This window comes from Cervus elaphus, chromosome 24 (genome assembly GCF_910594005.1).
Source record: "Cervus elaphus chromosome 24, mCerEla1.1, whole genome shotgun sequence".
NCBI classification, from domain to species: Eukaryota; Metazoa; Chordata; class Mammalia; order Artiodactyla; family Cervidae; genus Cervus; species Cervus elaphus.
In genome coordinates, this window is record NC_057838.1 from 46,811,182 (window position 1) to 46,827,776 (window position 16,595).

A 16,595-nucleotide genomic window follows, 5' to 3' on the forward strand; every position below is an offset into this window, starting at 1 on the left:
GGATTTACATCCAGGAATGGAATCACTGGATCATATGGCAATTCTATTTTAACGTTCTGAGGCGCCTCCATACTATTCTCTACAATGGCTGTACCACTTTACATTCCCATCAATAGTAAAGGGGGTGGTTCCTTTTTTTTTTACACCACCTGGAACTTTTGTTAATTGTAAATATTTTAATCATGGTCATTCTGACATGTGTGAGGTGGTACCTCATTGCAGTTTTGTAAACACCTGTAGTTTTAAACACTGAAATGTGAGAGCTGTTCCTTACTCAGCATCACTGAGCCCACCCTGATAGAGTCCACAGGAAGATTGCATGACATAACAGCATTGAGAACATGAATGGTATATAGCAAGACTATGTAAGTAATTTGACTGTGTGGATCCCAATAAACTGTGGAAAATTCTGAAAGAGATGGGAATACCAGACCACCTGACCTGCCTCTTGAGAAACCTGTATGCAGGTCAGGAAGCAACAGTTAGAACTGGACACGGAACAACAGACTGGTTCCAAATAAAAAAAGGAGTAAGTCAAGGCTGTATATTGTTACTGTGCTTATTTAACTTATATGCAGAGTACATCATGAGAAATGTTGGGCTGGAGGAAGCACAAGCTGGAATCAAGATTGCCAGGAGAAATATAAATAACCTCAGATATGCAGATGACACCACCATTATGGCAGAAAGTGAAGAAGAACTAAAGAGCCTCTTGATGAAAGTGAAAGAGGAGAGTGAAAAAGTTGGCTTAAAGCTCAACATTCAGAAAACTAAGATCATGGCATCTGGTCCTGTCACTTCATGGCAAATAGATGGGGAAACAGTGGAAACAGTGGCTGACTTTATTTTTGGGGGCTCCAAAATAACTGCAGATGGTGACTGCAGCCATGAAATTAAAAGACTCTTACTCCTTGGAAGGAAAGTTTTGACCAACCCAGATAGCATATTAAAAAGCAGAGACATTACCTTGCCAACAAAGGTCCGTCTAGTTAAGGCTATGGTTTTTCCAGTAGTCATGTATAGGTGTGAGAGTTGGACTATAAAGAAAGCTGAGCACAGAAGAATTGATGCTTCTGAACTGTGGTCTTGGAGAAGACTCTTGAGAGTCCCTTGGACTGCAAGGAGATCCAACCAGTTCATCCTAAAGGAGATCAGTCCTGGGTGTTCATTGGAAGGACTGATGTTGAAGCTGAAACTCCAATACTTTGGCCACCTGATGCGAAGAGCTGGCTCACTTGAAAAGACCCTGATGCTGGGAAAGATGGAGGGTAGGAGGAGAAGGGGGCGACAGAGGATGAGATGGTTGGATGGCATCACCGACTCAATGGACATGAGTTTGGGTAGACTCTGGGAGTTGGTGATGGACAGGGAGGCCTGGCGTGCTGCAGTCCATGGGGTTGCAAAGAGTTGGACACGACTGAGCGACGGAACTGAACTGAACTGAAGTAAGTAATTATTAGGTTAAAAAAAAGTGTGCAACACTCTTTCAGTACTAAACAGGGATTGAGATAGGCCTTGATTGCTGTCCCAGTTTTGGTAATAAACATGTATTGTCCAATTTTCTGTCTCCAGGCCAAAGAAATCTAATCTACCCCTTCCCCACAGCGTTTGGTAATAAACTCTGTAAAGTCAGCAGCATTGAGCTCAGGAAGTTTCTTTAATCATTAGACAGAATTTTCATGTCGAAAGCACTTCTGATATAGGTCCACTCAAATTGCAGCGTCGGTTCTACCGGAACGGCGGACTGGATCGCAGATGACCCGGGTTGAGCAATCTGCGGAAGCCAACCATGTGCGCAGTAATTCAGAAAGGGCAGAGCCGCGGGATCCAGGGGAGAAATCATGGGCAGTTAATGAGAATCAGATGCAGTGTAATTCCGACCGCAGCGCTCGTCCTGATCTCTGGGCACAGGGAATTACATCCATAAACAGACCAGACTTTATTTTATACAGCACTTTCATCCCCCAAAGAATTCCAAAAGCGTTCCAAAAGAATGCTCTGGTTGCTGGTAGCTCAGTGATGGGGAAGACAAACAGGGAAATTGTTGTGCTCACAACCCAGGCTCTGAACCTTCCTTAGAATCCCTGCCCTCCGGAATAGGCTAGCTTGGGAGACCAGGAACCCTTTGCTGTTATGAAAAACATACTCCCCCCATTCCTTTCAAATATAAACGTGCTCATAAAAGAAACCCAAGCATGCATTCAAGAGGTTTTCAAACTCTAAGAACCACAATACAAGCACATAGTTCATGTCAGATTCAGTGATTCACTGTACTGATTTCTATGTATACTTGGATATATACATATTTTTAAATATACAACTTAAACAAAACTTCACTAAATACTACTTACTCTTCTCTTCTAACATGTGATATATTCTGATGTTATCTATTCTATTTCATTTATAAAAAGCTGACCACTGTCCATAAGTTAACACTGTTATTGTTTAGTCACTAAGTTGTGTCCAACTCTTTGTAAACCCATGTACTGTAGCCCTCCAGTCTCCTCTGTCCATAGGATTTCCCAGGCAAGAAAATTAGAGTGGGTTGCTATTTCCTTCTCCAGGGGATCTTCCTGACCCAGAGATCAAACCCACGTCTCCTGAATTAGCAGATAGATTCTCTACCCACTTAGGCTCCTGGGAAGCCCAAGTTGATATTACAATCCACATATATGCAGGAGCTTACATTTTGAAATTTGTTTCACTAAAAGATAGTCAAAGAGAGTGGAGGACTCCAACGTCATGGCACTTCAGTTATACCACAACAGACAACCCTGGGACAGTAACTTCACCTTTTTAGGTCACAAGCTTTCTGGGATTCTTTCTGGTTTAACTTGCTGAAATTTTTATGTATGGCACTTATGTAGAAAGTGAAAGTGAAAGTTGCTCAGTTGTATCCGCTATTTGCAATCCCATGGACTATACAGTCCATGGAATTCCCTTGGCCAGAATACTGGAGTGGGTAACCTTTCCCACCTCCAGGGGATCTTCCCAACCCAGAGATCAAACCCAGGTCACCCACATTGCAGGCAGTATCTTTACCAGCTAAGCCACAATAGAAGCTGAACCTAAATTCATATGCTGAGACTTTTCCCCAAATTCCTTTGTTGATTCAGAGTTGGGGTTTAAGGTATGGAGAAATTCCACTTTCTTTTAGTACTAAACACAGTTTTGGGTGACCCCTAAATCAGTCAGAATGGTGGGGTTTTTGTTGTTGTTTTTCTATTGCAGGTAACAAAATCCTCCCTCTATCCAAACACACACAAAGGAAATGACTGGTTCAAATAATAGACTAGTCTAGAAGCTATAGATTTTAGCACAGATGGACACTGTCTTCCCTCATATCTGGGTTCTACTTCTTTCTCTCAGCTATTATTTTGTCCTGTTACAGATAGGATTGCTCCTTTAAACTAGAGAAGATATTTATTAGCACCTCTAGACTTAAATTCTTCCAGCCTAACAATCCAAAGGAAAGAGGGCACCTTTCTCCTGACTGTTTAAGCAAAAGTTCTAGACTTCTCATCAGCCCAGCTTAGGAGGTCACATGCCCATTCTTGAACCCAATACTGTGACCAGGTATACGCATTGTTCCAAAGGGTCACGTCTGGACCATGTGCCTACCCCCAGGGCATGGTGATGGTCTCAGAACAAGCAAACTATGTGAGAACTTCACAAAGGAAAATGAATGGGCCATATCCAGAAGTCAGGGACATGAATTTTAAGTAGGTGATGAAAAAAAAAAAAGGCCGTCACTGATCTCCGTCCAGATAAAACTCCAATCTCTGCTTCCTATTCAGTCTTAAAGTACAGAGATAAAGCTGGCATTCTATCACTCCACTTGAAGAGCACTTTTCTCATCAAGAGAAATCCTGACATTTTCTCTCTCCAATCACTTTGAGAAGTTAGAAGCGGTGGCAAGGGATTCTCTTAGCTTTCAAATGGAAAACTTAATGTGCCATGAACTTCTGGTCATAAGCTAAGAAGTAAAAACTCTCTTTGGGCCTTTTAGAAATCAGCTCTCCAACTTTATGTCCATGGTTTGTAATGTCGTAATTACCTCGCTCTTTGTACGGCAGCTGCCTTCGCAAACAAAGTTGAAACCTGCAGGTCACCTTGGATTAACCAGTGTATTGTATGCACAACTGCCAGGGCCCTGAATATGTGCTCTGTCTTGAGCAGAAAAGCACACGAAGAGGGAAAACATACAGACACACAAAACAACTTTGGCTAAAGCTGACAAACAGGAAGACAGCATATTGGAGAAAGATGGCTTGGGTATGATTATTTTCCTGCATTTTGCTAAACACAATTTATCTTCTGGGAAGCAGTACAAGCAGAGCTGTGGCTTTCAGTCTGTGCAAATACTACTGCTATGCATGTGAAGAGATTAACTCACTGAAACACAGAAAAACACAGGCTCTAAGGAGTAGTATAGATTCTTACTTTTGACTTGTGCCTTTCTCTTATCAGACTATCATGGCCAGCATTTTGGTTTTTCATTTGCTTGCGTGTTTGTTCCTTGCTTTAGTTTGGGGTGTTTCTTTCTTTCTTCTTCTTTTTTAAATGATTTCTCACAGAATTGTTTAAACCAGACTGAGAAAACGCAACCTAACTGTGATGTAGGCTCATTTATCACCTTCAAGAAACTGACAGTTTTCCTTTGATAACACTATTTTGCCTTGGGTTTAAGATGCAAAATACAATAGTTATTACTTTATAGGTATCCCATCAGGAATAAAGAAACTGGTGCTTTACCCACTGTCTAGAACATTGTCCCTTCCTTTTTCCTTGGCTCTTTCTTTTTTCATCTTCATATCTTTGCTTAAATGTCAGGCCTTCAGTTCAGTTCAGTTCAGTTCCTTAAAAATTAAACATACTCAAAAGTAAACAAGATTACCACAACTGAGCAATTCTATTTCTAGGCATGTGCCCTAGAGAAATGTAAACATCTGCACAAAACCTTGTGCATGATTGTTCGTAGCGACATTATTCTTAAGAGCCCCAAACTGGGAAACATTCAAAGATTTGTCAACTGGCAAATGAATAAAATGGATAAACAAAATGTGATATATCCATAGATCGAAATATTATTTAGCTGCAAAAAGTACTGATATATGCTACAACACTGATTAACCTAAAAAGCATTATGCTAAATGAAAGCAGTCAATACAAAAGGTCACATATTGTGTGATTCCCCTTGTATGAAATGTCCAGAAAAAAGCAAATCTATAGGAAGTACACAAAAGGTTGCTTGTGACTGGAGATAGAAACAGAAATTAACTGTACATGGGAATGAGGGAGCTTAAAGGGGTGATGAGAATGTTATAAAAATTGTATTTCGATGATAGTTATACAACTCAGTCAACTGAATGAAAATCACTGAACTGTACACAAAAAAATTTTTATAATAATAAAGCCAGGCCTTTTTTAGCCCAAGAGTAAATAAAATGCCCTTGCTGTACCTTCCCTTGGCTCCTGCTTTAGATAGCCTCATTCCATTTGAAAGTACCTGGATCTGGTCTCAGATACACATGGATTCTGTTCTCAACTGTGCTATTTACTGGCTTGATCTTGGACAAATCACTTGCCCTCCATAAGACTTCAGGGCACAGGTCTGTTTGTATTGAATTATTTGTCATGGCCTCAGAATGTTTTTGTGTTTGTGTCCTTTCTACCTAACTAGACCATGCACTTAGGGCCTGTTCTTCTGTCTCTCTTGTACTATGCCTGGTGACACAGCTGACATCTCTGGGCAGTGCAGTGTGGAGGGTAAAACTTCTGCAACCAGGGCGCTTGCATTTAATGACCTACTCCCTAGCTGTGTGACCATGGCAAAGGTATTTAACCACACTGATTCACCATTCTTAAGTGTTTGTGTGTGTGTGTGTGTGTGTGTGTGTGTGTGAGTGAGTGAGTTATTAAGGTCTTCTGAAAATTAAATGAGATGATACAAATTACATGAGGTGAAGCATGCTAATACATATACAGTGATCAGAACAGCGCCTGAGGGCCCATTAGAAGTGCTACGTGCTAGGTATAATCTGTATACTCCATATCTGGACAGATACAAATAACACACATCTGCTTGGCTTTTCACTTCCCAGGAGTGTTTGGATCCACTCTCGAAATGCATCACCACCAACCAGCCTTGGTAACACTCTTCAACAGAAAATGCTCACCAGACCTCCGAACAGCCTGGGTGTTTATGGTTCTCCTTTAATCCTCCGTCTCAGTTTCTCATCAAAGTAGGTTGTCTTTTAGTAAAAACTTAACAAACGCTTTTGTACTTGGATTTTGTACTAGCAAATTCCATTAATTTGAAGAATTGTGCACTTAGCATAGTAATTGAATGCTGAGTAACCGGAATTCTAGGAGGCGGAGACTAAATACTTGTCCTTAAGAAGTCTGAGAATCAGAGGTTCCCAAACTCCCTTGGGTATCAGTGACCTCGAGAAATAGTAGGTGATAAGGTGTGGCAGGAGGAAGGAAGGGTTAAAAATCACTCCTCTACTAAAACAATTTTTTTAAGTAATGTAATATCTGCAGAAAAGCATCTTTAGAAAATCTTGCTATTTTCATTGATCTGTAACATGCAATCAATGTAAACATAACATGTTTGCTATGTAAACACAGTCTCAGGTAAGTCCCCTATGAGATTGTTCCTCAAAACGAACTTCTGACTTACCCCTATGTTGAAATTTTGGAACTGTCATCCAAGTATAAAGTTTTGTTTGCTCATTTACTTATTTAAACCAGTATGCTGGTGGATTTAAAAAATACAGATCCACTGGACTTTCTGACTCAGAATCTCTAGAGGTAGAACCCAGGCATGTGTCCTGTTAGCTGTCCCCCAGGGTTCAGTTAACAGATCTGTGTCGGGGAGCCACTGCTCACAGGTGGCAGAAAGGGAGGATGGGTTACCCTAAAGACAGAGAGACCAGTGAGGAGGTGAGAAGTGAGGACAAGGTGAGCAAGGCAAGGAGGATGTGGAGGGCTTAGCCCCTCAAGATGTCCATGTCCTCATCCCTTGAACCTGTGAAGTCACCTGACATGGCAAAAAGGATTTTGCAGATGTGATTAGGGACTTTGAGACAGGGAGGTTATCTGGGTGAGCTCTTAGTGTTATCACAGTATCCTTGTAAGAGGGAGGGAGAGAGAGATTCAGTTGCAGAAGAGGAAGAAGTCTTTGAATGGGTGACCGTAGACGCAGGGAAAGAAAAACTGTTGTTCTTGGAGGAAGCAGCCATCAGCCTTGAACAACACTGGTGTTAATCCATGTATAATTTACAGTTGGGCCTCCATGTCTGTGGTTCTGCAGCCACAGATTCAACCAACAGAGGACCATGTACTGCTATATTATTTACTATTGAGAAATATCCCCATAAAGTAGAAACATGCAGTTCAAACCTGTGCTGTTCAAGGGTCAACTGTACAGAAATATGTAGGAATGAAACCATTAACAGCTGGCAATTGTTAGATTATGCAAGGTTTAAAAACAGAGACAGAAGGAAGAATCAAAAATGAGTCAAGATTTCTAACTGTTGATGGATGAATTGATTCCTGACCCCCTCAAAAAAAAAAGGAGGTTTTAAAAAAAATAGAGTTGTTTGGGCTTTTATTCAGGGAAGGTACAGGTGAAGATGGCCAACAGAGAGTTGGATATACAGGTTTAATATTTGGGTTCTATCATCTGCAAAAGGGAAAGCTGAAATATAATCCATGTCTGCTGGTTGTGGGGACTAAAGGAGACAGTGTGTGTGGAAGTCTGGCGTGTGAAGATAGTCAACACATCAGAGGAAATACCTCCATCACGACATAGTTCCATGATCTGGGGTCTGTTTCTAGGCAAAGCAGGCTATGAGACTTTGTCCCTTATCCCCACCCTCACGCCATTAGTCTATTTGGCAGAATGCAAAATGCTAACTGGAGTGGTCGTTAAAATAGTCACTAACATCAGCTAAGGTTTAAATGCCTGGTGAAAGGTGCCTCTGTTGACCCCAGAGGAAGATGCATGCTAATACAGCCAGTCAATATTTCTTAACTGAGTAAAGCTTCATTAATTGGGACACAGAAAGGCTCAACTCTCAACAGAGTTTATGTTTTCCCCTTTTTTAAAGAAAAGGGAAGCAACTGAAGAGTTTAACAAGATTTTCAGAGGGACTGTTTAAACACCTTACAAAAGCAAACTGCTTTTAATCACCTTCAAACACTTAAGAAGCACCATTGGCCGTCCAGCTGATTTCTGAATGGCAAATCATTTCTAATTCTTTATTAAGCAAGTGCTCGAGGGAAGATGAAGGAATAATTTTATAACCTGGTTCTATTTCTTGGAAATAGTGAAATCATTTCTTTTAAAATATGTCACCATTCTGACCTCCACTCATTCTAACTGGCTTTCCTCTAACAAGGAGTAGGGGCTTCCCTGGTGGCTCAAATGGTAAAGAATCTGCCTGCAGTGCAGGAGATGTGGGTTCGATCCCTGGGTTGGGAAGATTCCCTGGAGAAGATTTAGTCAAAGCTATGGTTTTTCCAGTAGTCATGTACAGATGAGAGAGTTGGACCATAAAGAAGGCTGAGAGTGAAGAATTAATGCTTTCCAGCTTTGGTGTTGGAGAAGACTCTTGAGAGTGCCTTGGACTGCAAGGAGATCAAACCAGTCAATCCTAAAGGAAATCAACCCTGAATATTCATTGGAAGGACTGATGTTAAAGCTGAAGCTCCAATACTTTGGCCACCTGATGGGAAGAATTGACTCATTTGAAAAGACCCTGATGCTGGGAAAGATTGAAGACAGGAGGAGAAGGGTATGACAGAGGATGAGATGGTTGGATGGCATCATTGATTCAGTGGACATGAGTTTGTGCATACTTTGGGAGATGTTGAAGGAGAGGGAGGCCTGATATGCTATAGTCCATGGGGTCACAAAGAGTCGAACACGACTGAGTGACTGAACAACAAAAGCATGGAGTCAGATAAAAGAGGGTTTCATTAGATCTTCTCCAGAGCTCCTTCTCCACCACCTGTCTTAGCCATGTATTTTAGGGTTCCTGGACTTAATTCCAGAGTATGAATGTGTGTGTAGGGGTGGGGCTCCTTCCCATATCAGCAAGCAATTCTCAGGACACCAGGTGGCGTCCTATGATTCAACTCAATTCAGACACTGCACACCCAGAGATAGCATCAGGTTTCAGAGTCAGGGTTCAGTCCCACAGGAGTGCCCCCATCTGCGCCCTGCTGTCCCACTTCAGTTATCTCCTGTGCTTGTGACCAGCTGGCTAGAGACTGGAGGTTCTGATGATTATAATTCATGATGCCAAATGCAAGTCCAGGTTGTCACCTGTGCATCTGACCAACACTGAAGGTTCCCACAGCCTCCTTCCTTAATTTGCCAGAGCAGCTCGCAGAACTCAGAAACATTTATTTACTAGGTTACTGGTTTATTATAAAAGGATTTAATTCAGGAATAGCCAGATGGAAGTCAATAGCCAAAAACCGAAAAAAAGTTAATTAAAAAATAGGTTCAGTTCAGTTTACTTCAGTTCAGTCGCTCAGTTGTGTCCAACTCTTTGCGACCCCATGAATCGCAGCACACCAGGCCTCCCTGTCCACCACCAACTCCCGGAGTCTACCCAAACTCATGTCCATTGAGTCGGTGATGCCATCCAACCATCTCATCCTCTGTCGCCCCCTTCTCCTCCTACCCTCCATCTTTCCCAGCATCAGGGTCTTTTCAAGTGAGCCAGCTCTTCGCATCAGGCGGCCAAAGTACTGGAGTTTCAGCTTCAACATCAGTCCTTCCAATGAAGACCCAGGACTGATCTCCTTTAGGATGGACTGGTTGGATCTCCTTGCAGTCCAAGGGACTCTCAAGAGTCTTCTCCAAAAAAAAAAAAAAAAGAGTCTTCTCCAAGACCACAGTTCAAAAGCATCAATTCTTCTGTGCTCAGCTTTCTTTATAGTCCAGTTCTCACATCAATACATGACTACTGGAAAAACCATAGCCTTGACTAGATGGACCTTTGTTGACAAAGCAATATCTCTGCTTTTTAATATGCTTTCTAGGTTGGTCATAACTTTCCTCCAAGGAGTAAGCATCTTTTAATTTCAGAGATGCTGAATAGATATTTTTCCAAAGAAGACTTACAGATAGCCACAGGTATACTGAAAGATACTCCATGTCACTAATCGTAAGGTAAATGCAAATCAAAACCACAATGAGATGTCCCCTCACACCTGTAAGTAGGCCTATTATCAAAGACAAGAAATAGCAAGTGTTGGCAAGGATGTGGAGAAGTATTGGAGAGAATGTAAATTAGTATAGCCACTATGGAAAACAGTGGGCTTCCTGGGTAGCCTAGCTGCTAAAGAATCCACCTGTAATGCAGGAGCCCTCAGTTTGATTCATGGGTCAGGAAGCTCCGCTGGAGAAGGGATAGGCTATCCACTCAAGTATTCTTCGGCTTCCCTGGTAGCTCAGATGGTAAAGAATCAGCCTGCAATGTGGGAGACCTGGGTTCTATCCCTGGGTTGGGAAGATCCCCTGGAGAAGGGAATGGCTATCCACTCTAGTATTCTGGCCTGGAGCATTTAATGGACAGAGGAGCCTGGCAGGCTACAGTTCATGGGGTTGCAAAGAGTCAGACATGACTGAGTGACTTTCACACACATGGAAAACAGTATGGGAGTTCCTAAAAAAATTAAAAATGCAACCATAATGTGACCCAGAAATTCTACTTCTGGATATTTATCTGAAGAAAACAAAAATATTAATTTGAAAAAAAAAATGAGCCCCCATGTTTTTACACACACACACACACACACATACAGTGGAACATTATTCAGCCATAAAAGAGAATTAAATCTGGCCATTTGCAACAACGTAAATGGACTTTGAGTGTATTATGCTAAGTGAATACCATATGATCTTACTTACATGGGGAATCTAAAAACAAAAAACCAAGATGATAGATATAGAGAAGAGCTGATTGGTGGTTGCCAGATGTGGCAGGTAAAGGATGGGAGGAACAGGTTAAAAGAAAGAAAAAATTAATTAAAAAAAATTTTTTTTTCGTCCCAGCTCCCGTCATCTTCTACCTGGACTCCTGCAACAGTTCTTCCTCTAGCTTGTTGAATCTACTCAACAGTCTTCTAATTTCCCCAGTGACAAGTGCCAGTGAGATCTACCCAACACAAAGTGTAGTCTCTGGAGTCAGGCTGAATGGGATCATTAACCCTAGGACTTTTGCTCATGCATAGTGTTTCCCATCCTCATTGTCTTCACCAACAAAACTGATAGCAGTCACTGCCTTTGAGGTTTCAGGTGAGGATTAGGTGAAAGTGAAGGGCTTTCCTTAGCACCTACAAATAACAACTGCTAAGTAAATCTAGGTTCCATGACTGTGACCACTTGGCCTGTCCACCAGCCAACCAGTTTGGACAATCTCACTCCAGTTAATACAAACTAGCACGTGTTTATTCTGCAATAGTCATTTATCAGTTTATGTAAGTCAAGTGCAAAAGAAGGTTTATGCCTTGTTTTTTTCCCCCATAATTTTTGAGAAGCATAATTAGGAGAAAATGCATGTAACTTAAATGAAACCAATCATACTTATGAACAGTCTAAGTCATGGATATAAAAGGAGCATTTAAAATATGAGTAGATGGATCATTTCATTATTCTTTCTTTAAAGTGAATACAATTCCTTTCATACGCCTAACAGACTCTTCCCACAACTTATCCCCTGTAGCTCCCAGTAAAAAAATCAAAACCATCTTTAAAGAAATTAAAAAACCAACTCTGAGTGAGCCATTAAATATTCAGAAGGGCACTTAATCTATGAAGAAAGAATGCAATCCTTAGCTGACCGGAGACAAACAAGGAAAAATCAGAAAATAATGGTACTCTGAAATCTTCATTGTAATTCTCTCTAGACACAAATAACGTGTTTTTTATCAGGTGATTTCTTTTATCTCAGGAGCTGTTCTAATTGCTTAAAATTTGCTCCGAGTTGGGTAATTCAAAGTGTCTCACCATCATATTTTGCTGGAAAAGCTCATTATCTTAATGTGAAGGAAGCTTTCTCTAAAATGATGAAAAGAATATATTTAAATGAAATGCCATTTTATTCTTTTTAAAGGACTTAGGGCTGCAGTTTGTACTTTAAGAGGCTCTAAAGACTAAAGACATTACAATGGCTACTCTCCACACCCAACCTTGTATTTCAAAATAAAAACAATTGTAAAATAAGTGGGGGAAAAGGCCAAAGTTCTACTTTTCCCACAAGGACTACATTGTTGATTTCCTTCAAATAGCATATACTTAAATTCTTTCTCCAAATGTTTTTCTTGGTGAAGTTACCTGATCGGCTTAATTTGCCTACCACAGACTCAGCGTAGTACGAACCCACAGGACTCAAACTGTGTGGGCACAGAGTGGTCTAGCAAAGGTGAGACTTGAAGACTTGGATCCAAATCCCATCTGAGCCACTTACTACCTGTGTGACCCTGGGCTAGATCCTTCTCACTGAGCATTAATCATCTGGTCTGTGGTTGAACCATGGTTGTGTTGGGATAAGAACAAGTAAACAGATGCACAGTCCCCTAAATCTGTCCTCTCAATTTGCTAACTAAATAATAGTATAGAGCTCTTTGCAATTAACCCATCACTTGTACATAAACAGTGCCTCAGCAAAGCACTATTGATTTCCTTAAGTAAACCAAATGAGCACCCTTACACGGTTTATTTATTTTTAAAATTTGTTTAGCATGTTCAGACAGCAGAGAATATTTCAGAAACTCCACAGGTTTCAGTTTATCAGAATTTGAGTTAATGAGTTTTTGGTAGGTATCTTAACATGTGGAGAGAAGGAATGAACAAAGAAGAGAAGAAAATTTTGTACAATGGCCATTAAAGATAACAGAACACAATCTTCAGTGGATTTTAAGCATTTGGGGAATAAATAAGATATTCTTTTGTAGGAATATGCTTGACACCTGCTGGGAAACCCATTTTCCCGGGAAGGTGAAGGCTTTCAATACCTGCTCAATTATTTTGTGCCTTGTCACTTGTTAGGTGACCGAAATTTTAAAGAAAAAGATGATACTAGTTAACACCTCATTGCTGCAGCAGTCATTCACTCAGCAAACTTTTTATTGAGTCTACTCAATATCAACCCATGATCTTAGATAATTAGGATGAAATTACCAACAAGACTCATATATGACTCTCATCACATGGAACATACATGTTTGGAGAGGGGAAGAAAGCTACCCTTGAGGACATTTATTTTCTAGTAACCATGTGCCAGGCACTCCTTTAGCACATTACATGTGAATGCATTTTTATGAATTTCACTGATAGGACTGAATTAGAAGCTATGCAATTCCTGCCTCTCCTTGCAGTTACCATCAAAAGTTGTTCAGCAGAAATAAATTAATGGTTAGGATTAATACACACATACATATATATCTATTATCTGTATATATATACATAATAGATAACCAAACAAGATCTACTGTATAGCACAGGGAACTATAATTAATATTTTGTGATAACCTATAAGGGAAAAGAATTTGAAAAAGTATATATATATGTAAAACTGAATCACATATATTTATATATATAACAATCATAGTATGGTGTGTATATATATATATATGTGCATGAATGCTAAGTTGCTTCAGTCATGTCCAACTCTTTGAAACCCCATGGATTGTAGCCTGCCAGCCTCCTCTGTCCATGAAATTCTCCAGGCAGTAATACTGGAGTGGGTTGCCATTTCCTCCTCCAGGATATATATGTACATATATATATGTATATATATAACTGAAACACAGTGTTGTACATGTGAAACACACACAAAATTGTAAATCAACTATACTTCAATTTTTTAAAACTCTGTTAGCTGAAAAATTAAAACTACCATCATTAAACCTAAATTTCTCCAAAAATTTTTTCTATGTAATATATTTAAAAAGGTACCTATGTTCTTCAAAAATGTCACTGTTATGGGGAAAAAAAAAACCTGAAGAATTGATCAAAATTAAAGGAGACATAGTAACAAAATGTAATAAGCAATCTTGGTCTGAATCCTGTACTGTAGAAGAAAAATACAATAAAGATCCTTATTGGATCACTCAACAAAATTGGAATGTGAACAGTAGATTGAATAGAAATATTGATTAATGTTTAATTACCTGAAGTGGATAACTATAAAGCAGTTATGTAAGAGAATGTTCTTATTCTTAGGAAGACACAGTAAAGGACTTAAGGATAAGGTGGTATAATGAATGCAACATAACTGCAGATGGTTTGGGAAAAATATTCTATACATGACAAATGACAAAGTAAATAGGGCAAGACATTAACAATTGGTGAATCTAGGTGAAGGGCATTATGGAGTGTTTTTATACTATCTTGGTAAGTTTTTTTTCTTGATGCTTGTAATTCCTTGCAAATAGAAGTTTAAAAATACTGTAAATCTAAAACGTAGGCTCCCTAATAGCACAAAGGTAGGGATGAAAATTCCAAGTACATACTCTCTGCAGCTGGGGATCATTAAGAATGATGTCCTGTTGTGACCAGATATTAAAAGTCTGATCTACCATGGTGAATTTCTATGGATCTGGGCAATAAAATGGAACATTCTCCCAGTCTTGGATTTTATTATCATTCCTCTGAGAATGTATTCTTGGTCAGATATTCTTTATTTTGGCTCCAGATCACCTACGATTTCAGAATGTGTTTTGAAGTCAATTCATCTCTAAGGCCTTCCAAATATTGAAAATGTCATTAAAATATAAAGTAGAATTGAGCAGATTTTTGTGTTAAAATTCTCCCAATCTATTCTCATTTCCACTCATTGCTCTGTGTGTGTGTGTGTGTGTGTGTGTGTGTGTACACGCATGGGCATGCGCACACACGCACTCCATCATGTCCTACTCTTTGTGTCTCTTGGACTATAGCCTGCCAGGCTCCCCTGTCCGTGGAATTTTCCAGACAAGAATTACGGGAGTGGGTTGCCATTTCCTTCTCCAGGGGATCTTTCCAACCCAGGGATTGAACCTACGTCTCTTGTGCCTGCTGCACTGGCAGGCAGGTTCTTTACCAGCTCAGCCACCAGGTAAGCCCACTGTGGAAGTTTTACTGAAATCTGAAATCTCTAAGTAGCTTAGTCTCTTGATAGCTCAAATATAACTTTTTGCCCTGATTTAAAGTTTTCTTTAACAACGTGATTTATGTGCTAACTTAGACATTTCTCAGGAGGTGAGGGATTCAAAGAGCAGCCATGATTTGGGACTTTGGGAAAGAATAATTTTATGGAGGCTGAGTTATAATGGGGAAAATAATTCTTACCTCAGAGCGGATGATGTAAGAGATAATTGTCATTTGCAAAATGCCTCAAGGTCTTGAGATAAAAGGGGTCATTTTGGTGTATCAGGCTGTCATTTTTATTATGTGCTTTCTTGGTTTTCTTTTACAGATTATGGAGCAAACTCGTTTTAAATGAATTCAAAGTGGTTGCCTTACTTCACCGATTAAACCATCTACTTGCCCTTGGCCACAGGCAGAGTTCTTATCAATGGAATGAAGAATAAAGTAATTCCTAGCTTTGTTGCTTCTCCTTTTATTTTCACTGGCTTTCTAAATGAGCTACTTTATTTTCAATGTATTATTCCACTTTAACTATTTCCATGTTATTATTTTAGTTTAAATTATACAAATGACCCTTGCCTTAGCACATTAATTGTAAGTGTACAGCCAGGGAAATTCAATTTCACTGTCTTAGTCTAATTGCCCTGCTATAACAAAGCATCATAGACTGTGTGGCTTCTAAACAACAGAAATGTGTTTCTCACAGTCTTGGAGACTGGAAGTCTGAGACAAGGGTGCTAGTATGGTTGGGTTCTGACGAGGGTCCTCTTCGGGCTTGTAGATTGCCCTCTTCTCCTAGTACCTTCACATGGAGGAAAATGGACAAAGGAGTACTCTAACCTCTTTTTATAAGGGCACCAATCGGTGGTTCAGACAGTAAAGGATCTGCCTGCAATGCAGGAAACCTGGCTTTGATCCTTGGGTTGGGAAGATCCCCTGGAGAAGACAACAGCTACCCATTCCAGTATTCTTGCCTGGAGAACTCCATGGACAGAGGAGCCTGGCAGGCTACAGTCCATGGAGACACAAACAGTCAGACTGAGCGACTTTCACTTTACTTCAATCCCACTTACCAAAGCTTCATCACATGACCTAATGACTTCCACCTCTGAATTCCATCATATTAGGAGTTAGAATTAGGGGTGGGGAATACAAACTTTGAGCCCATAACATCCATCAATATTTATTGAACACCTGTCACGTGTTAGGCACTGAGAGAAAACTGGTGGACCCACTTGCAGGGTTTATGCAGCTTGGAGTTTAGTGGTGCAGAAGCACAAGGAATAATCATGAAATAAATAGTCCATTTTAAAGTTTGACAAAAGACATAACCAGAGACTTGATACTATTAGGATGGAGCCTGGTATAAACTTCTAATAGATCTTCCTAGTTCTGTTTGTAATAAATGTGATTGCAGATGTCCTCAGAGGTAAGACATTTT

General features: G+C 40.1%; 1 long non-coding RNA gene across 2 annotated transcripts; it reads left to right on the forward strand.

Annotated features, from left to right (window-relative positions):
* The first annotated feature begins 4,128 nt into the window (after positions 1-4,128).
* Positions 4,129-15,613, forward strand: LOC122682582. Of its 2 annotated transcripts, none has more exons than XR_006337428.1 (3): positions 4,129-4,275; positions 6,105-6,245; positions 15,483-15,613. It is a non-coding gene; the product is annotated as an uncharacterized LOC122682582 (long non-coding RNA). The 2 variants fall into 2 exon arrangements; XR_006337427.1 differs by lacking the exon at positions 15,483-15,613 and adding an exon at positions 14,965-15,024.
* Positions 15,614-16,595: the final 982 nt, after the last annotated feature.